Source organism: Mastigoproctus giganteus, chromosome 8 (genome assembly GCF_048544385.1).
Source record: "Mastigoproctus giganteus isolate SK-2022 chromosome 8, ASM4854438v1, whole genome shotgun sequence".
In the NCBI taxonomy this organism is placed as follows: Eukaryota; Metazoa; Arthropoda; class Arachnida; order Uropygi; family Thelyphonidae; genus Mastigoproctus; species Mastigoproctus giganteus.
This window is the reverse complement of record NC_143582.1, coordinates 12,854,981-12,877,273: the sequence shown is the minus strand read 5'-3', so window position 1 is coordinate 12,877,273 and position 22,293 is coordinate 12,854,981. Positions and strand designations below refer to the sequence as shown.

The following is a 22,293-nucleotide window of genomic DNA, read 5'->3' as shown; positions in this document are numbered from 1 at the left end:
TCCACAATATGTGAGATACTTGATAATACAGAAGTTTTAAAAGATCAGTGAATTTAGGACAAAAGCTTTGTTCTATGCAAGCTATAAAACATTATTGTACAGGTAGGTCACAGCCTCAGCTTGTATGATGTAAATCACTTTGTCTTAAGTGGTTTACATAGTTCATTCCATAGTTATTACATAAAGATGGAAATCAGGAAAATGTCTCTACAATTAAACTTCAAACTTTATACATAACATAGTTGTAAATCAGGAGAATCACATTGTTCAAGCTAGTTAAGTTTACATTGATTCTGGTTCCAAATAATCATCAATCATAAACTGTTCATTTAATTTTGTTCTAAAGCAGATAGAAATACTCAACTGGAGATAAATAGCAATTATACTCAATACTAGCCAGAGTTCATGATATAGTTTTGTACAAAAGGCATTTACAAATCGTAACTCTGTCATTTGTTTAAATCTCGGGGCATCAACATGATAGCTGTTTCAAGACTCTTTTAGCAAACTTATGTCAATCTGTGAATGGCGCCTCTGTAGCCAGGAGCAGCAGTGCGTAGCACACGCTGCTTGATTGGACCGGGGTTTGAGCCCATGACCACCAAATATGGAGGATGCAGAAAGGTAATGACCACCGCATATCCCCGGAGCAATATGGCCTTAGTTGCTAATTTTTTTTTTTTTTTTTTTATGAAAACCCCAAACACGAAAGGTATCAAAACCTATAGTACTTAGTACTGTGCATGAGTTGAAGGAGAAGTATGGGGGGAGGGAGATGCCGGAAACTTTGCTCTAGAGACCAAACATGGGTTTCACCACTTCGAGCCTCCAATAAGCAAAGTGGTGGTATTTCACCGGTTGATGAAAGTCATCTACCACCTGAAAATGCTCCTAAAAACCAAATAACATATCAAGTGTGCAGTCAAGTAGTATATGAAAAGGAAAAAAAAACTCAGTTAAACACACAAAGGCTCAGTGTAGCATTAGTTTGGTAATAGTTATAAAATGATATTAGCAATTTAGGCAGATTTGTGCACAATGGTGTCATCATCTCTGGTGTGAGCATAATATCAAGCTTTTGCAGTATTTTGTTAGCCAACTGTCACAGGAGGGGCTAAAGTATCCCAAGACAGAAAATGAAAGTATAAATGCATACAATTCTTAAATCATTTCAATGCCTGCTTTGGAATTCAACCTTTAATATTCTCGAATATATAGTAATTCATTCCCCCCACCACCCACAAATGCAGTCTGCTACAACAAAATATTAGAGAATCAGCCACTCCAGTAAAAGAGTGGCTCATGGCAAAACTAAATGGAAAGACTTCCACAGTAATGTATGGAAATGAGTTTATCAACTTAGCCTTGGTGGCATAAATGGCTTTAACTTTCCATCACTCACCCTCAATTTAACAAAGATACTTGCGTGACATTTGTGAGACATCCCTTTTTGTTTTAATTAAAAAAAAAAATTATTTTTAGCTTTTTTTGTTGAATTGAAAATGGTGATTATTAATTATGATTTGCTAAACTCGATTAAAAAATACTGAACAAAAATAAACAAAGGAAACTAATAATAAAGAATGATTTTATAGCATTTAAGGTCACTCATTTTCCATATTGAAAAACAGATGCTCACATAGCATCTGGCAGATGCAATGTGAACGTCTGTATTTTTGCCAGCTGTTCATATTTAGCTAGTAAAACCATAACTCTAAGATACAATTAGACACCTGTTGCTGGCATCTCTTAGATGCCACTTGGAAAAGACGTCTATAAAAAAGATAAATTTTGCTTGCCAGGTGTCTATTAAACACCAAACAAAAAATTAATGTTTCATAATTTATATTATATTGAAATGAAAACAGAAAATACTATATAACCAGTTAAAGAATACTGGTGGGCCAAGATACATAGGAGGATTTGATTTCATTTACAAATTTTAAAAAAATAAAAAGAATAAAAAATTTTAAAAAGTGGCATTTGTAAGATGACGTACTAGCACTGGAAGGTTAATTATGGGAAAAGCAGATATAATGACATTATTTTTCTCAGGATAGAATTTTTCTTTTTTTTTTCAGACGTAGGAGAATCAAAAGGAACAACCGTCAATAAGCACTACTACTCTACATCAATTTATCTTTCACCTGTTTGCAGCCAGTCTTACTTTCTATTTTTTATAAGAATATATTTTGAACACCATGTGGTGCCTCATATAAAAAGTAATTCTTTTATCAACTACTGTTTTAGTGAAGAGATAAAGCTCTCTGATAAGGTGGTAGTATGATAAGGTCCATTTGCTCTCTGATAAGGTGGTAGTATCATCAAAACAGATAGAGTACTGATACCCTTTGAATAAGAGCATCACTGCCTGAAATGAGTATACTGCTATTTTAAATAAAAAAAGAATACATTTCTTTCAGAGATGAGCTATTTATTTTAAATATATCTGCACTTTTTTTATATGGATATAAACAAGATTACAGCTATAGTAAGCTAATAAGGAAGCACTAAACCATAAAAAAAAGTGAAGGATTACGTCACTTTTTTTTTAAAGGAAGTTAGATTGGTAGAGAAGAGCACTCAAGCAGCAGGAAAGTTGAATTAATGATGCTGTCAAATGCTTCTATTACTTTTGTTTCCTTCAAAGATCGCAATGGACCAAGTTGCTTTTTGTACAATACCTGCCTATCCATTTAATTATTTAATGTGTAATTTTATCATGAGATATATATAATAAATGATGTTAATTTTATTTTCTGCTAGTCTCAATGGACATTATTATGTATAAAATATCCAAAAGACTTTCATTATAAGGGTTTCACTACTTGTCACTCATTTGGGATGATTCAGATGTGAAACCTACTGGATCTTGGAGGTATTTTTAAAGGCCTTTTCAATCAAGGCTAAAGTTGGATGGCATTAGGTATAGGGAGTAGGTTTTTTTCCTGTAAATTATTCTGGGGTTTTTGTACAGACATATTACAACTGTGCAATATGGCATTAGATAATAATAATGTACTACCATGTGAATAACAACAACTGAAACAAACTGAATTTTATCTGACATCAGAGGTGCAATAAGTGCTGTTGTCACTGATGCTGGAGCTGATTAATGAGGCCAGTCATGGCAGAATGAAAATTAGATCTATTTGCAAGCAGACCTGAAAATGTTACTTGCTGACTACATGGCATATTTTGACCAAAAGTGTAAGGGAAAATCCAGTATAAAAAATGAAGTACAGTACAAAGATAAATTTTTTTTTTTTGATAAACTTTTATATTTACATGTGGGGTTATCCTCTGAGCATTTATCAAAACAGCTTGTGGTGCAGTGGAAAACATAAGCCAAGAATCAGGAAATGCATGCAGATTAAAGTTGTCAAGGTGATTACTGACATCACATAATAAGCCTTAAGGAAAGGGGAAGCAAAAAACTCACATTTCAGGTTATGTTTTCAGTTTGAATCAGAGTAGATATCTGTAGTAAACTGGAGTAACTAGAAGTGACATAAAAGGGTGCACTAGAAAAGTTATCTGCTTGACTATGAAAATGTTTCACAGATCTTGAATTTGTTATTTTATTAAGGATTGTTTTGACAGTTTATGCACAAAATAGTATATCAGTTTGTATTTAGAAAAACTGATATGCCTTCTGTTACAGGTAAGATAGATCTGAAGAAGTTGGGGTACAAAGCAATCATTAAAATCCTCACTTAAAGAGGATACATCTCAGAGAAATTTCACAAGAGGCTGATAAAAATAAATGGCCAAGATATGATTTGGCTGCCTGTTGCACAGGCAGCCAAATCAAAACCAATGTTTTGTATATGCATCATGAAAAATTACAGATGTCAAAAAGGTTTGTTTGTTTCTCAACATCTTTATGTTGGCTGTACTTCAAAAAGAGAATTGTGCAATTCCAAAGGAGTCTGTCTATTGACTATAAGCCCTAGAAGGTGATAATCCCTGATGAAGTTTATGCTTCTCCATTACACAAATTGCAATTCCAAAGAAGATTCAGCCTAAACAGTCTTCATAGTGTTTGCTTCAAATGGTGCACTGATTCACCATTCATGGTGCAATTTTTTTCTTTAAAGGAGTGCAGATTTAAACCATACCTCATACACTTTAAATTCCAGATATGGCTCACAGAAATTATGTTGGAAAAAACAAAAGCACTTTGTGGATGTCATTTTTGGTAATAAATTAAACTTACTGTTTCTTAGTAGACCAAGGCAAGAGAAGAAGCTTTCTTCATTTCATTTTTTCAAAAATGAAAGTGTTTGATTACCAATGATTTTTTTTTTTTTTTTTTTTGATTTGGTAGTTGTTGGCGCATCGGCTTCTGTGGCCATATTGCACCTCCCAAGGTTTTTTTTTTTGCAGTACTTTGATCCAAGCCCGAGGCGGGAATCGAACCCGCGACCTTTGGGTTGCCGGGCAGGTACTTTACCCACTTGGCTAGCCCGGTCGGCGATTACCAATGAGTCATCTAAATCATATCATTGTAAGAATTGATGCTGATACAGCAGTGGGACTTGCCATGTAGTAGCCAATGCTGGTGAAAATGAGAAGTGATATGCAGTCCTTAATTGTCTTAAAGTCAAGGGAAGTACTTTTCTTTTTGATTAGGAAGGTTCTCTTAGGTACCTCCAAAAAGCTGAGTCTCATCAGAATTGAACACCTGCAGCTTGTATCCACTTTCCTTCAATGAGCTTAAGCCATTCTTGGGGTAATGCTATGATCATTTTCCATTCTCTGATGCATCCACTAGCTGAACATTGCACAAACTCTACCTCTTCTTAAATTTCCCAAAACACCCCTTATTACCTGAAATTCAAAACATGGCCCTAATTCCTCAATTCTTGTTTCAAAATGTCCATACAAGCATTTTGTTTTGGAGGAAAATTTCTTTTGTAGAAACTTAGTGGAAATTTTCTTTTAAATTTCATTCTCAAACTTAAAGCCTTTTCATTTTGGCATTATTATCATGGACTGTTATCATTTTAGCACTATGGGGAACATCAGATACAAATAATGTTTTGATTGCTTTTTCATTTTTATTTATTCATTTCAGAGTCAACTTATTCACACATCAAAAATTCTGCCTAATGCAGATGCATTCTTATCCATATGCAGCAAATCTAATAACTCTAACTTTTTTATTTAGTCATTTGTGCCCTTTCCAGCAGAAGCACTTTCCCTACTTGTTGGAAGCCTATGAGTCAAGATTAAGGGCAAGAAAGCAAAAGTAAAATTAATATGCCATATAATAGAAAAAGTGGGATATGGATGATGATGTGATGCTTTACCATTTAGAGGTGATTTAACAAATAGGAAAATAAAACAAAAAAATATGTTAGCTTCATATATAAATTGTGGTGTGTGTGTGTGTGTATTTTTAAAGAAGTGTACATTAACATCTATATAAATTTTTTTACTAAAAATTAGACTTACATAAGATGTGGAATAAAATAATCAGTTATTTTAAAGGAGAAATACAGTCATGAAAATTTAAAATGTCCCACCCCATAAATGCATAATTTTATTTCACCTGTACTGCAATTTTGCACCAATTTAACAAAGTCATATTGAGATAACTAATATTAGCTTCACTGTAAATGCACTTTGACCCCTTCTACCTCTCAAAAAGCCAGTATCATTTCTATGTATAAGAGATTTGCATTTAATCAATTATTTCCAATGACAATCATCTCACATTATGCCTACCAATATCAGTTGGTGAACTACAAGTAGCGAAAGGGATATTTTGTGCTTACAAAGTTTTGAATAAATATGAGATGGCACAATTGTTCATTACCCTTGTAAGTTGTAAATTTTAAAAATATTGACAGCAACTCGAAAAGAAATTCTATGAAACTATTCTATAGAAAAAGAAATTCTATTGAGGTTTAGCATTAGCATTAGTAGAGGCATTTGATGCAAGAAAGCAAGCTTATGCAGCATCAGCCAAAAAAAAAAAAAATAATAAAAAATAACCACTTACACTTCACCCCTCTGTTCGTTCGAAATACCTGTCCAGCTGAGCCTTAAACTTATTTAGGCTATCAACTTCCACGACAAGGGATGGAAGTCTGTTCCACCTACCAACCACCCGCTGGCTAAAGGTAAATTTCCGCACATCTATCCTACATCTGTCTTTCCTCAATTTGAATTTATCACCTGAGAGGGCATAAATTCAAATCGAGGAAAGACAGATGTAGGATAGATGTGCGGAAATTTGCCTTTAGCCAGCGGGTGGTTGGTAGGTGGAACAGACTTCCATCCCTTGTTGTGGAAGTTGATAGCCTAAATAAGTTTAAGGCTCAGCTGGACAGGTATTTCGAACGAACAGTGGGGTGAAGTGTAAGTGGTTATTTTTTATTTATTTATTTTACTTTATTTTTTTTTTTGGCTGATGCTGCATAAGCTTGCTTTCTTGCATCAAATGCCTCTACTAATGCTAAACCTCAATAAGAAATCTTCAGTTTCAAAAATTCCTTGGCACAACATAGAAACTTGAACTCTGAGCAGTTTTATTGCCTCTCCTTTTGATAAGCTTAAGGAATGCTATCCTGCATGGCTCAAAAGAAAAGAGAGTGATATTTATCACAGTTTTAAAACTCTTGACAAACTTACAAAACAGTTGAAATAAACATGGGTTTTGCATTAGTCAAAAAAGTCTCTCAGTGAAGGTTAAACACCATTTAGTTGCACTGCTGCCAAATTTCCAATAATTCAATATGATTACGTGCAAGTTATGTCAGTGACTTGCAAAATTACAAGTCACTGACATAACTTGAAAATTACATACATGGTATAATTCTCCACCAAGCATATATCTTTCTGTCTGTAATCAAGTCACGAGTCAGGTGGCACCATGTGAGTAAGTTACCTGGAGTAATTCTGTCTCTAACATTTTGCTGCTTATTTGGAAAGTTCTGCAGTGCTACCATAAAACATTTGGAATAACCTGCGATATAGGACTGAATGAGATCCTTCTTCATTAGCCAAGGTAAAATAAAATGATAGTTCCTATCAGTCTGACAGCTCAGAAGAAAGATTCTCTGCTGATGCATGTTGAACACCACAGTGTTCAACATGCACCGCTAGAGGGTAGTTGCTGTACATAAGTTAGTCCCCTTCTTTCTAAGATACAAAAGAGCTAGGAGAAAATTACATACATGGTATAATTCTCCACCAAGCATATAAGTTATTTTGGGGTTGCTATTCTCCAAGTTTTAATGCAACAAATGCAAGTAAAACCTTGCATTTGTTGCATTAAAACATAACTGCCACTTTTCTGGAAAAATTAATAGGCCATCCCTGAAGCCTGTTTAAGTAGTTATCATGAATAAGTGCTGCCAATCATGAACTACCCTCCTGGTCTTGATATCTGCAGATTTTGACATTGCCTCCTGTCTGCCCCGAAGTCATCGTGCTATCAAAAGATCTTTAACTGCGATCCAAACATGTTTCAGCTTATTCAGTAACCTCTTGTGCCAGATGGAATTGAATTGTGACTGTTACAGACATTCTTTCAGGTATGTCAAGCTGGGCTTGCTACCCGGGAGTCTAAACACACTGATGGAACTGATGTTCAGGCGACACTCAAGTCAAGTGACTTGATTTAGTATTTATTATATTATTAGATTTATTTATTAGATAAAGGATTTATTACATTTATTATATTATAATACTTCATTAGTATTATAATATAATACTAACACTAGGTGGTAGAAGACTCATTAACTAGTGCCATACCACCAATTTTTTGGAGTCTTTAAATGGTGAAACCCATGGTTAGTCTCTAGAGAAAAAATTCTGGCATTGCCTCCCATCTCCTGCAACCCATACGTGGTACTAAGTACTATAGACTGAACTTTGGTATTCAGTACCCCCTGAGAGTGGCTGACAAACAGTCAAAGTGGAGGATATGGTTGAAGAATGTGATTGCTCCTCCCTTCTGCATGTTATGTAACAAGTTACAGGGAAAGGCCGTATGACAAAAAGAAGGTCATGCGTAGGACATGAACTGAGAATAATTTTTTTTTTTTTTTTTTTTTTATGAAAACCCCAAACACGAAAGGTATCAAAACCTATAGTACTTAGTACCGTGCATGGGTTGAAGGGAAGTATGGGGGGAAGGGGGATGCCGGAAACTTTGCTCTAGAGACTAAACATGGGTTTCACCACTTCAAGCCTCCAATAAGCAAAGTGGTGGTATTTCACCGGTTGATGAAAGTCCTCTAGTTGCAATTAGAAAAAAAAAAACACTTATAGGAAGGGTCATGTTTTTAATCGGCTTTCATTTTTGTTCAGTGAAAAAGGTTAGGTTAGGTAAGCCACTAATTTGGGGCGGATTCAAGCACAAGAAGTGTAGGTTTTTTAATAGATTTTCATTTGAGTGAAAGAAGGTTTGATTAGTTTACACCACTAATTTGGGACGGATTCAAGCAAAAGGAGAGTAAGTTTTTAAGAGACTTTCCTTTTAATTTATCAGTTCATCCCTCCCTTCCACCATCATTATCTTGTTTTTGGCAATTAGTTGAAAGTATGTTACTGAGAAATGTCAGTTGATGAAGAAAAGGTCATGTGTTCTTACTTTCTCTCTCATTGTCTGGAGTTCCGTGATTGGCTGATTATTACGTTTTTGTGTTTTTGGTTATTTGCTAATATGATTGTGAGTTTACTGGGAAGTTTGTTAGTTTTTGTTTGCTGGGGTTTGGTGTGGATGTCCTCATGCTGGTGGGGTGAGTTTTTGTTTGGTTGCTTTTGTTCCTTTGTGCTGCTCTAATTTCTTTTAGTGCTTGTTTTTTTTCTGTTTAACTCTAAAATTAAGTTATTGAGCTTTTCATTTTGCATCTTTGTTGTTTTTTTTTTTTTGTTTCTGATTGCAACCATTTTTGTCATTTCAGGTGTGTCATGTGACTTTTCTGTGTGACAGGAGGGGGGGGTGAACATGTCATTAATTTCGACCGTTCATTGGCCATGCACAGGGGTACTGTGTTCTAAAGTTTAACCCTTTTGTGTTTGGGGTTTCATTAAAAAAAATAAATAATAATAATAGGAGCCAATGCTGAATGGATTTATTTTGATAAAAATAGTGTAAAGAGGTAAGAGGAAATAAATGTAAAGGAAAGAAAGATAAACTAAAGGTTTAAAAATAATAAAAATAGAAAACCAATGGCTGTGGTGATTAAAACAACTATATAAGTTCTTCAGAAGATGTGCTCAAATTCCAGACCATGTTGAGTCACTCGCACAGACTTATGAATCAAGAACCTGTACAGAGTGAAGGTATGCTTTGTATTCTGGATGCAGAATTAGGAACTAAGTAAAAAATAGGCTCCTTACAATTGTTGTCACTTGTATAGTTAACCTTGGAAAATAATTGAAATCCATTCTCTCATCTACCATTTTTGTATGATCTTGTATTGCTTTTTCTACTACTTTTGAAATTAGTAATAATTTTTTTGAAAAAACAGAATTTTTAATTTCTTTTGTCACTAAGGATCAAAAGTTTCTATGGCTACTGAATTTTATTAACCAATCAGCAAGCTGTTATGTTGTTGTTATTTGGTTTTTCGGAGCATTAGCAACTAAGGCCATATTGCTCCGGGGATATGCGGTGGTCGTTCCCTGACCTTTCCGCATCCTTCGTATTTGGTGGTCACGTGCTCAAACCCCGGTCTAATCAAGAAGCGTGTGCTACGCACTGCTGCTCCTGCCCACCTGGCTACAGAGGTGCCGGCCAATCGGCAGGCATAGAGAGGATTGTTCCTCTAAATGTGTGGGGTTACTCAGACCCTACACATCTACATTTGAAAAATCAACAAAAAATAATTCAAAATTGTTCACTTTTTTGATATTATCTATATTTTCAATCTTTTCTAAATAAAACTATGGAAAATCCATTTTTTACATAAAAAAATATATTTTTAATTAATTTTTGAAATTAAAACTCATTTTAGACCTAGTGGCGAGCAAAGTGCAAACTAAAAACTGCTTGCTTCAATGAATGCCTGTGATTGGGAACCAGCCTGTCAGTAAGGAATGCCCGCTTCATGGAATGTGAAGTGCATTTATCAATGGTTTGAATCCAGATACTGCTTCAATATCATGAAGCTGGAGTGTTACCAAATGGAAGAAAGCATGTGGCAGTAAAGACAGTTTGCTATCAATAAACTAAGTGACAGATGACAATCAACATGTGCATATAATTAGGTTTAACTTAATTCATAAATTTTTCCTAATTGTGTAATAAATCAACAGAGATTTCTGGAATTTTGGTGGAGAAATAAAATAAAAAAATAAACATTTTCAAAAACAGCTATTAGGAGTGTCAGGGTTTTGTGGATGGAGTGGATGAAGATCATGAATTGCTGAAATATTGCCTAGGGGTCTTATCGATCCTGTGTGTGTGTGTGTGCCTGACTCAAGGTTAACTGTTAATTACATTTTTCAATATATTATGGTTCATATGCTGGATTTAATGTTTCATAATTTTTGATTTTGACTTTCTACTTATAAATTACAATAACTGAATTATTACAATTTTATGTTATTACATTAGCTTTTTGCAATAAATTACTTATCTTTTATTTGGCTTCTCAGTCTACACATTTAACAACTAAGAACAAACTACTTGAACTTTTCACTTTTATAATTTATTATATAACTTTGTTTGGACCTATTTAGGAATTTGAGATGTGTGTTTATCATTTGGTATCAATTTCAAAGTCATTACAACAGTAAGAAATAGTAAGAAAGTAAAATAGTAAAATAGTAAGAAAGTCAACAACTTCAAATTTTTCTTTTTTAATACAACTGTTATTTAACATAAAAATTGAGAATCCATTTCTCAATTATGGTGACCCCCAAACACAAAAGGTATAAGAACTTATAGCACTTTAGTGCTGTGTATGGATTGAAGGTTGAGATGATACTTGCTTAACACTGGACTTGAATTTATGTAGATTGTAATTTTTGGGAAATACATAAGGACGGCTGTTCCAAAGAACAGAAACAGAAGGGATAAATCAGGAAGAGAAAAGATTAATTCTGTAAGTTTGGAGTTGAAAAACAAAAGGACGTTGATTAGTTCTAAACATGTTTTGGGGGGGGGGGGGAGAGAGAGAGAGAGAAAGCTATGCAGTACCTTGTATTTGTCAATGTTAAACTTCAATAGCCACTTCTCAGCCTATCTGACTTATAATTCCAGACCTTGTTGTAGTAGCAAATACTGATTACTATCCTTAACCACTCTGCCAACCTCTGTATCATCTGCACTTCAACTCTTTCCTAAGGAATTTCTTAAGGAAAGAGATGTGTGCAATGGATAATTAGGTTGGTTGGTTTGGTGTTTAATGGCACATTGGAATAATTAGGAGGGAGTGTATTCGTCATCCTTTTTAGGTGCATTTGCACATGCATAAAACATCTATTTTCTTCACTGTCTGTCCAACTACATGTAACAACTAGACTCCCAGTGGACATATTTCATGAAATCTATAGAAAAGGTACATAGCAGAAATTGAACTTTGTGTGATCGTAAGTGGAGAGGGAGTCTGCGAGAGATGGATCATTAATTAATTTGACTGCCCTCATTTGGGTAGAGTCGAAGAATTTAAGAGGATTGGGGAGCACTACCCCAAATGTGTGAATATTCCACAACAAGATAGATTTGTACATAGTAGCTGTTCAGAAGAAAAGTAATGCCAAAGGCAAACAAAGAAAATCCAGTTTTTTTTGTTTTTTTTATGTAGAGGAAGCAATATTCATGATATGCTTATGCCAAAGGAGGTCAGAAGTCAGGAAAGTGGAATGTAGTGTGCTATCATTGGCAAAACTGCAGATGAGAATTGGAAAAGACAGGAAGACATCGACTATCACCTGCGATAAGCAGCTGGGGATTAAACCAACTACAAAACTGCAAAACCATAAGATGGAAGATTGCTCTGAACACCTTTATGAAAAACAATATCAAAAGCCATAGAAATGCCAAGAGGAACTGCTTGGGTTTCATTGAACTTTTCCACTAAATTTATCCAAGATGAGTAACAAAGGTCAAAATATCAACAGTGAATTGGAATTGACACTGACAGAATTTATATTGACACTCACTTATATAACAGATGGGAAGCTTCAAGGTGGTGCGCAAAAGTTGGCAGTTCATAGATTTCTCCATTACTTTGGAAAGAGTTGAGGCAGTGCAATGGGATGATAATTAGAAGAAGAGGGGATCTGTCATCCTTTTAGGTGCATGCACAGGCATAAAACATCTATTGTCTTCAGTCTGTCTGACTGCATGTAACAACAACTCAACTCCCAGTGGATGTATTTTTGTGAAATTTTGTATTTTGCTCTCTTGGGATTTGTCAAGCCACCCCAAATTTCATTAAAATTGGCAATTATTATTTCTTTCCCTCCATACATATCACACAGTTTATGCATATACTGTATATTATATGCCAAATAATTGGATATTATGTTTGTTGCTGTGTGGAGGAATGAACGGACAATATAGCAGGTATGCAGAAAATACATGTTCTCAGTTTGCACATATGAAAGTATATAACCAATGTGCATCTCATATTATGCTCTTCCTTCACAATGAGTTGCCACTTATTGCACTACCTCAAATAAATAACGCTTCACTAAAAGAGAAGACTATTGTTACTTATCCTCGGTGGGCACCACCACCACCCAGATGGCACCGTTTCAAGGCTTGTTGGCCTTTCATCGGTAAGTGGGCAGGTACCCTCGTATTGCAGACATGACAATCCAGTTGTGAAGATAATCCCACAATATGAGAGATGCCAGAAGGTGTACGTGATAATATTTAAGCAAGATTAAATGCAAATCATATCGATTTGTCGGAGGTCGAGGGTTTCCTGTGCGGACGTGCCTTTCTGCCGCTCTTGGAATAGAGAAGTTTTTTCTGATTTATTTTCTGCTTTATTAGTTTAAATTGACATATTAACTTATTTCTAGAGTAGCTTTATATTCCTATTTACGGTACTTAAAGTTAAAATAACTTAGATAGAGATTTTGTAGGTATTACTTAGTATCGGAAAGGGTATCAAATCCACGTGTTTACCGTTCATAAACGGCCGCCATTGCTACGTGAAAATTAATCAGTAAAATCTATTAATCTTGTCGAACTTCATTGGCAATTAAATTGTAATTTTAACTATACATATAACCACTTAGGTTACGGAACATAAATAATTAGTAATAATAAATAATTAATACATAACTTGATACAGAAGTTATATAAAGGGATTTCGTAGATAACACTCGTTACTGAAGCGCGATACAGCATATCCGGAATTCGATAGCATTAGCTTTGTATAGTATAGTGCATAATATAATATTGTCAATTAATCAGTACATCTATTAATCTTGTTAAACTTCATTGTCAATTAAATTGTACTTTTAACTATATATATATAACGACTTAGAGTACAAACGTAACAAATAATTAATACATACTTGATACGGAAGTTATATAAAGGGAACTCGTAGGTAACACTCGATACCGAAAAATAAATATAGCGTTATAACTGTGTTAAGATACAAGTTTAAGGTTTTAATTTTGTTCTGAAATTGTAATTTTATTGACATTTAAATCGAAATCATGACTCTGACCAGAGCAGCAAAGCAAAAGGCTCAAGCTAATGGGAGTGCTGTGACTCAGGGGAGAACTGAGGGGGGCGGTTGCCCCCTGAATCACGGCCTTTTAAGATGCACTGTTTGCTTGATGTTTGCGGAGCAATCGGGTACGGGACATGATATTGGCGATATCATGTCCCGTACCCGATGCTTGAAAATCTTCAAAAATGCTTTTACTAATTTTTTTAAAAATTCGTTATAGAGAGACTAACACTTCGTTATATGGGTTAATTTTACATGTAATTTCGTTTTAAGGTGCAATACTTTGTGAAAAAATTCGTAATATAGAGAAATTCGTTAAATAGAAGAAGTTCGTAATAGAGAAGTTCCACTGTATTTGTATAGTGAACTATTTTTAATTATGTTGAATTTGAACTAAAATCATGCCTCATACCAGGGCAGCAAAGCAAAGGGCTCAAGCCAGTGGGAGTGCCATGGCTCTGGGGAGAACTGAGGAGGGCAGTTGTCCTCTAAATCACTGCCTTATGAGATGTATAGCTTGTTCGATGTTTACTGATCTATCAGGAATGGGACATCATATTGCCATGGGGGATGTCTTTGTGTGTGCACGATGCAAGGAGTGCAAGGAAATTAGGCGACAACTCGGCGTTGTTATGGGCCTATATGAGACCTTGAAGGACAGGGTGGATGCCCTCGAAGGAAATAAATTGAGGGGCCCATCAAGCTCTCAGCTGCCCACATCAACACCAGAGCTTGGACTCGGTCATCTTGCAACACAGAGGCAGCCCCCAAGGCAGAATGCGCTGGTCCAACAGGAACTAGTAGTTGTTGGTGACTCAATTGTCAGGGAAACGGAGAACATGCTTTGTAAAAAGGATAGGTGGAACAGGACCAGGGTATGTCTGCCAGGGGCAAAGGTTGATGACGTTGTAGAGCAGATATCATCTTTTAAGGGCACAAAAGGTGATATAGTTGTACACGTTGGCACTAATGATATTAAGAGTAGGAGACCAGCGGAATTACTTAACAAGTACAGGTCACTGTTGAAAAAAAGCCGTGAAGTAGGGTTGAATTTGAAAGTGTCTGCAATTCTGCCCAGACACGATAGGAGGGAGTATATGATGAGAGCCTTGTCGATCAATTCGGCCCTGGAAAGATTGTGCAAGGCTGAAGGGGTAGAATTTTTTTCAGCCTGGACTGTACTTGTTAACAGGAGAGATTGCTTCTACAGGGATGGGATACACTTAAATAGAAAGGGTGCAAGAATATTTGCTGATGCTATCGAGGCAGTGTTAGGTGGGTCGGAAAACTGCTAGCTTGGGGGGAGACAAAGACTAATGGATTAACAGTAGCCACGGGCAGAGGTGAAAGAGATTCTTGCACTGCTTCTATTGGAATGAGCAGAAGCCTGAAAAACAAGATGCAGGATATTTCAGAGACTGCTGGAAGTCATTGCGGTACAAGTAAACACATGGGTTGTGTTAGGGTAGCTAAGAATAGAAACAGGTGCATGTATACTTGCTTGTACACTATTGCTAGGAGTTTAGTAAATAAATTTGATGAATTTGAGGTATTACTCAAAACATCAAAGGCAGATATTGTTGGGATATCAGAGACGTGGTGTCACACAGATATAAGGAATGCAGAACTGGAATTTGTTGAGTACAACGTCTACAGAAACGATAGACAGGATAGGAAGGGTTATGCTATTAGTTAAAAAACACATAAAATCCAAGGAAGTGAAGCCAGTTGACATCGCTGGACAGTGCAGTGTTGAGTCAGTTTGGTGTGACATAAGCATAGGTAAATCAAAATTGAGAGTAGGAGTGTGCTATAGGCCTAATGACTCTGATGAGTATAATAAGATACTGTACAGGGAAATAGAATGGGCCAGTAAATCAGAGAGTCTTATAATGGGGGATTTTAATTTCCCAGATATTGACTGGAATTTGTGGGTTGGTCACTCACACACTAGCAAGGCTTTTGTGGATTTATTGGATGACTGTTTTCTACACCAGCATGTTCGGGAGGCAACTAGAGGGAGTAATACTCTTGATCTGATTATCAGTAGTGATTCTTCATGCATTAGGAATCTGCAGATAAATGAACCACTGGGTGGCAGTGATCACAGTGTGCTGAAGTGGGATTTACTCAAGGAGGTAACTACCATCAGAGGTAAAGGGAAGGGTTTTTGCTTTCGTAAAGGCGACTATGCTGGTCTGAGACAGTATTTAAATTCTATACAGTGGGACCAACTGATGATGTTACCAACAGCAAATTCAAAATGGGAAGCATTCAAGGAACTAATCTTGGAAGCTACCAGGCTTTACATACCAACCAAGAAATATTGTTCAAGGTTCAGGCCTAAATGGTTGTCAGATGAACTAATGAGACATATGGCAGAGAAGAAAAATGCATGGGATACATACAAATTAATGGGTGACGTGGAAGCCTATGATAGATATAAGTTGGTCTGTAACCAAGTCACAAAGGAGATTAGGCAGGTAAAGGCAGATTATGAGAAATCCTTGGCAAAGGATGCAAAGAAAAACAGAAAAGAGTTCTTTACCTATTTAAACTCAAGAAGGAAAGGGATGAATCAGATTGGTCCACTGGATGTTGATGGTTCAACAGTTGAGGATCCAGCTCAAGTGGCTAACAATCTAAACGAGTATTTTGCATCTACATTCACACATGAGGAGTTATTCAGGAAGGGGAATGTCGTAGGTGAGGTAAACATTGGCAGTGAGCTAGATGATTTTCTAATAACTGAGAGGAAAGTGGAGGAGAAATTGTTGAGGATAAACATAAAAAAGGCACCCGGGGTGGATGGGATCTATCCAGTTATATTAAAGGAGGCAGCAAAAGAAGTAAGCAAACCACTAGCCATAATTATGAGAGCTTCTTTGGACTCAGGGGAGGTACCCATGGACTGGAGATGTGCAAATGTAACCCCAATCCACAAAGGAGGATCAAAGGCTGACACAAGTAATTATAGACCTGTTAGTTTAACTTCGGTTCCAGGAAAATTAATGGAGGCACTGGTTAAAGAAGCACTGCAGGATCATCTGGACAAGAATTCAGTTATAGCTCAGACACAGCATGGGTTTGTTAAGGGCAGGTCTTGTCTGACCAATTTGATTGGATACTATGATGTAGTCACAAAAGAACTGGATGCAGGGAATAACTTTGATATTATATATTTGGATCTTAGAAAGGCTTTTGATACTGTTGCGCATGGAAGACTGCTGCACAAATTGGAGAAGTGTGGCATTCGAGGCAAATTGCTGCTATGGATAAAGGGATGGTTGAGTGGCAGAAGACAGAGAGTGGTAATCAATGGACACTGCTCAACGTGGACTAATGTTATTAGTGGAGTTCCTCAGGGTTCAGTGTTGGGTCCATTGTTGTTTTCTGTATTTATAAATGATATTGGTGATGGTGTATCAGGCTTAATGTCCAAGTTTGCAGACGATACAAAGGTTGGCAGGGTTGTTAAGGACACTACTGATACTATGCTGCTGCAACAGGATCTGGAAAGGTTGAGCAGATGGGCTGAGAGGTGGCAAATGAAGTTTAACATTGACAAATGTAAAGTACTACATATGGGAAACAGTAACCCCAGATCAACGTATCAACTCTGTGGTACTACGCTGACAGTGGTAGAGAATGAAAAGGACCTGGTGGTAATTGTGCAGGCAGATATGAAGTTCTCTGAGCAGTGCAGACGAGCTGCAAGAGTAGCTCATGGTGTCTTGTCAATGATATACAGGAATTTTTCTAGCAGGGACAGGGATGTGATTATTCCCTTGTATAAGGCATTGGTCAGGCCACACCTTGAGTACTGTATACAGGTCTGGAGGCCTCATTTCAAGAAGGATGTAGAGCTGCTGGAACGAGTACCGAGAAGGGCAACAAGATTAGTGAATGGAACAAAGGGTTGCTCTTACGAAGAAAGGCTTAAGTTTTGCAAATTACAGAGCCTGGAGACTAGGCATCGCCGAGGTGATCTGATAGAGGTGTACAAGGCTTTGAATGGCTTGAGCATGCTCAATGCCGATGGGATTCTTCCTCTTGCTCAGAATAATCACCTGAGAGGGCATAAATTCAAATTGAGGAAGGACAGATGTCGGATAGATGTGCGGAAATTCGCCTTTAGCCAGCGGGCAGTTGGTTTGTGGAATAGACTTCCATCGCTTGTTGTTGAAGTTGATAGCCTAAACAAATTTAAGGCTCAGCTGGACAGGTATTTCGAACGAATTGAGGGGTGAAATGGGAGTAGTGGTTGTTTTTTTTTTTTTTTTTTTGGCTGATGCTGAATAAGCTTGCTTTCTTGCATCATATGCCTCTACTAATGCTAAAATGCTAATGCTAAAATGCAACAAGGCATCATATCTTTAAGAGTATAATAATCTATATAATATTGGTGTAAACACACCACAGACAACTCAAACAAAAAACTACGTTAGTAGTGTGAAAGGCATCATTTTATCTGTATCTCATAGATGCCCTTCACTACTAACGTAGTTTTTTGTTTAAGAGTTGTCTATGGTGTGTTTACACAAATATTATATAGATTATTATACTCTTAAAGGTATGATGCCTTGTTGCATTTAATCTTACTTAAATAACCAATGTGCATATTTCCTTATTATGTTAATCACAACAGAAACATGAAATAGGTATTATATTTCAATTGTTATTAAAATCCAAGGGATAAGTTATTATTTATTTGTTTTTTTTTTTTTTTAGGAGCATTAGCAATTAAGGCCATATTGCTCCGGGGATATGCGGTGGTCACTCTCTGACCTTTCCGCATCCTCCGTATTTGGTGGGCACGGGCTCGAACCCCGGTCAAATCAAGAAGCGTGTGTTACGCACCCAAGGGATAAGTAAAATACTTTACAAAAATTGTTGACAAGCTTGACCACAACCTGAGGTATGTGCTGCTATTTGTTTATGATCATAGAAAATCCATGGAATGCATGCTGCATTTCAATTTTTATTAAAAATCCAGAAGAAAATAAAATAAAATATTACAAAAAAAAAGTTAAAATATTTTGTGAGGTATGCAACATGTTAACAAACAATTACTTTTGTATATTATTAATCAATGTAATTAATTGATAACAAGATAATTAGTTATTTACTTTTTGCTTCTATTAATCACAGAAAAAGAAAAAAGTTCACTTAATTTAGGAAATAAAAATTGAAAGCAACTGAAATGTACTGCATTCTGTACATCACCTAACTTGTTTAGGAAATGGCTGGATATAAGCAAATTTCCAAGCAGAAAGAAAAACATCAGTAGAATAAGTGTGTCAAAATAACACCAAACAAGAAGCAGCTCTGAAGCACAAGTTATGAGAACAAATGGAGACATGCCATCAGGACCTGGTGACTACGTTGCATCAAGATTACATCAAGTTTACAATTCTTCTAATGCCTTTTTGTAGGGTTAGAACACCATGGCAAGCTTGTTGGATTGCATTGTGGTTGCTTTCTCAATGGATGACCTGTGATGCTGTGGTGTTATTGTGGTTCCTGGGACTGTATGCGGAGACTGATTGAGGTATTCCCCTTTACTGTTAACTGCTGTACTGTTGGAACTGTTCTGATTTGAGGAAAAGTTGATTCCTTCATTATGATCATAATTCCAGGTTTAGACTTCTACCCATTTTGAATCTTCATGGTGGACCTACAAGTGTCATTTGGATCCTTGGAAATCCATCACAATCTTATGCTGGGATTATATAGAGTCAGATACTATGTGACAGACATTACATTGAGAACGAATTGACCCTCTAAGAGGGAATCTAAGATAATTGCACATTAACATTGTTCAGCATTGTAAATAGGTTGCAGGATTGCCAGGAAAGCTGGCTGGGACAGCACAGTACAATAAATAAAAAAAATATAAATATATAAAATAATGCCCTTTTGTCAGAAGACCACAAGAAGCACTGAGTGAAATGTGCTTGGCGGGGCAGGAGATGATTAACCAAGATCATCAATGTAAGAATTAAATGGAAAGTTGGATGCTAATAAGTCAGCTTTATCTAGATGAGGATACAACAGAACCATCAGAATGTATCTGTAGAGGAAGTATGGATGGACAGAAGTTATTAGTATTAGTAATGGCCGCATGGTGCAAGAAAGCCTATAGCTTATGCTGCACCAGCCAAAAGAAAAAAAAAAACCGAATAAAACAATGATAAAAAAAAATAAAAATAAATAAATAATAATAATTAATAAAAGAAAAGGAAATTAAACCTATCATCCTATGTGCTTCCCTGATCCGAAGGTACTATCCAGATGACCTTTGAATTTCCCCAAACTGTCAGCCTCTACCACCCATGTAGGCAACTTATTCCAGTAATTTATAACTCGCTGGCTAAACTAAAACTTCCTGCAGTCCAATCTAAACATTTCCCTCCGTAACTTGAATTTATGTCCCCTAGTTCTAGCATCATTTATAATCTTGAAAATTTCATCCTCATTCATTTTACTGATGCCTCTCAGAGCCTTAAACACCTCAATCAAATCTCCTCTAAGGTGTCTAGTTTTCAAACTCTGCAACCCACATATTTAAAGTCTTTCTTCATAAGGACACCCTTTTGCCGATCTCACCAGGCAAGTTACCCGTATTTGCACCCTTTCAAGAAGCTCGATGTCTTTCTTTAGGTGCGGTCTCCATACTTGAACACAGTATTCCAAGTGTGGTCTAACAAAAGCCTTATATAATGGGATTATCATGTCCCTATCTCTACTTGCAAAAGTTCGATAGATCATCGATAGGACACCATAGGCCTTCCTTGCAACCTGTTTACAATGCTCAGAGAATTATGTCTGACCGTATCGTAACACCCAAGTCCCTTTCCTCCAGTACTGGGTTTAGTTGAACTCCACAAAGTGAATAAGTTATTTTGGGATTACTGTTTCCCACGTGTAATACCTTACACTTTGTTGGATTAAAGCATAGCTGCCATTTTTTGACCATTCCTGAAGTCTATCTAGGTCTCTCTGAAGAAGCTCAGCTTGACAGTGATCAATAACTACTCTACCAATTTTAACATCATCTGCAAATTTAGACATCATGCCCTCTATCCCTTCATCGATGTTTATGAAAATTAAAAACAACAGTGGTCCTAATACTGATCCTTGGGGAACTCCACTTCTTACATCAACCCAATCTGAGGAATAGCCATTTATCACAACAATCTGCTTCCTGCCCTGAAGCCATCCTGCTATCCATCTAAGGATTTTCCCAGTGATTCCAACCTGTTCCAGCTTATAAAGCAACCGCTCATGTGGGACTGAGTCAAAAGCTTTGCTGAAATCTAAATAAACAATGTCGAAATTATTCCCTAAATCCAGCTCGTGAGTGACCCTTTCAAAATAGTGAACCAGATTTGTTAAACATGATTTTCCCCTTTACAAAACCATGCTGAGTATCCTTGAGAATTTCAATTCGATCCAAATGATCCTGAATTCCACCCTTGATCATTGCCTCCATGATTTTCCCTACCACTGAAGTCAGACTGACAGGTCGATAATTTCCCACTTCACTCTTAGAGCCACCCTTATGTATGGGAGATACATTGGCACTTTTCCAATCCAAGAGAATCTCCCAGAGTCTAGTGATGCTCGCATAATTAGCCTCAATGGTTCAATGCACTCACTTGCCACCTCCCTTAAGATTATAGGGTATATTCCATCAACTCCAGGAGCCTTACTGGCCTGTAGGCTCGAAAGTTTTTTCATTAAATAATCTCGCGAAATTTCAATATCGTTAATTACATATTTTTCAACTTCGCTCCCACAATTTCACATTGTCACAAAAGGTTTTTCATTTGTAAATATCAATGCAAAATAACTGTTGAGTTCATCTGCAACAGCAGCTGTTGTATTTAATACTATCCCCTTTCCCTTACGTAAAGGTTTGATCTGGTTTGTCCTGCTCTTCTTGGCATTTATATATGTGAAGAATTCTTTATCCCCCCTCTTTGCTCTGTTTGCTAGTGATTTCTCATAAGCTGCCTTTGCCTCTTGAAACTTTTCTGTGGCTCTATTACAGATCTTGTAGCTGTTATAGGCTTCAGTATTTTTTATTGCTCTGTAACCTTTCCATACCACCTTTTTCTGCTCAAGTAATGTGGCAACTTCACTATTCATCCAACTTGGAACCCTCCTCGTGGAGTATTTTTTTAATGGTATATACGCGTTCAAGGCATCTGTGATTAAAGTTTTTAAAAGCATACCACAGTTCAAATGTATTCATTCTCTGTGCGATATCTACCCAGTTAATAGAGGCCATGTAGTACCTTAAGGCATCGTAATTTCCTTTTCTGAAATTAAAACCCATTCCTTTGCCTTTTACTGCTACTACCTCTCTCTCTCTCTCTCTCTCTCTGTCTGGCTAAAGTTATGGCTAATAGCTTTAGCCAGACAGCAGAAGGGTTGACTATCATTTGGCCAAGAATCCAGTTTCCTACTCTTAATCAGTTCAAAATTGAGTTTGAATTTCACTGATACCATCTGAGCAAACATATTAGGATCAGAAGATTTAAAAAATTAGTCAACCTAAGAAAAAGATCATCCTATTTCACATTCTTTTAAAGCCAAACAAAACAAGGGTATGAATGATCATGA

At 36.5% G+C, this 22,293-nt stretch overlaps 1 protein-coding gene across 1 annotated transcript in view; it reads right to left on the bottom strand.

The window, feature by feature from the left end:
- Window positions 1-22,293, bottom strand: part of LOC150081263 (palmitoyltransferase ZDHHC14-like) — a 137,892-nt gene that overhangs the window by 104,934 nt on the left and 10,665 nt on the right. The gene's annotated exons all lie outside the window — the stretch shown is intronic.